This window comes from Rhinopithecus roxellana, chromosome 4 (genome assembly GCF_007565055.1).
Source record: "Rhinopithecus roxellana isolate Shanxi Qingling chromosome 4, ASM756505v1, whole genome shotgun sequence".
NCBI classification, from domain to species: Eukaryota; Metazoa; Chordata; class Mammalia; order Primates; family Cercopithecidae; genus Rhinopithecus; species Rhinopithecus roxellana.
In genome coordinates this window covers 21,974,576-21,975,239 of record NC_044552.1, presented here as the reverse complement: position 1 = coordinate 21,975,239, position 664 = coordinate 21,974,576, and the positions used below count along the sequence as shown (strand labels likewise).

Genomic DNA, 664 nt, shown 5'->3' with positions numbered 1-664 from the left:
TGTAAGGGAGTCTAAAACTTTTTTTGAGGAAATCATCGAAAAACATATCCTAATTGACTATATTTTGGCTAAAAATAAAAAGCCTCGACTCTCAGAATAGGAGACTGAGTTTGAAAACTGTTAAGACATAGAAAGGGTTTTATTAAAATTCAGTTTGCAAGTCATCGTCGGCCTCAACAATTTTCTCATTCCAGAGAGGGTTGTTTCTGAAATTCTGTAAACCTCTGAATTTGTTTCTCTGTCTAAGCAGAGAAGTCCAGTGTTTTTCCACTTTTGACTTAACGAAAGAATTTCTTATACTGAGATATATACATTTCTGGGATTGGCGTGCAAGTGTTGTATAAGGGAGTGATAATTAGGCAGAACAAAGAAACTGCCGAAACCCGGGATCGAACCAGGGACCTTTAGATCTTCAGTCTAACGCTCTCCCAACTGAGCTATTTCGGCTACTCCGTAAGCGCCCCTTTAGTTATTTCTTCAAAATATGAAAACCGTCATTTGTAAAGTGAGCGTAATTTTCTAATGCCTAATTCTTTTTTGTTCAATATCAATACGAAAATTAGCCAGGGATGGTGGCGCGCGCCTGTAATCCCAGCTACTCCGCACCATTGTACTCCAGCCTGGGCGACAGAGCGAGACTCCCTCTCCCTCGGTTGAAGTGGGA

The 664-nt window shown here is 40.5% G+C and overlaps 1 non-coding gene across 1 annotated transcript; it reads right to left on the bottom strand.

Moving 5' to 3' along the window:
- Positions 1 to 374: 374 nt before the first annotated feature.
- On the bottom strand, positions 375 to 447 carry TRNAF-GAA. The gene has a single exon. It is a non-coding gene; the product is annotated as a tRNA-Phe (tRNA).
- Between the last annotated feature and the right edge of the window lie 217 nt (positions 448 to 664).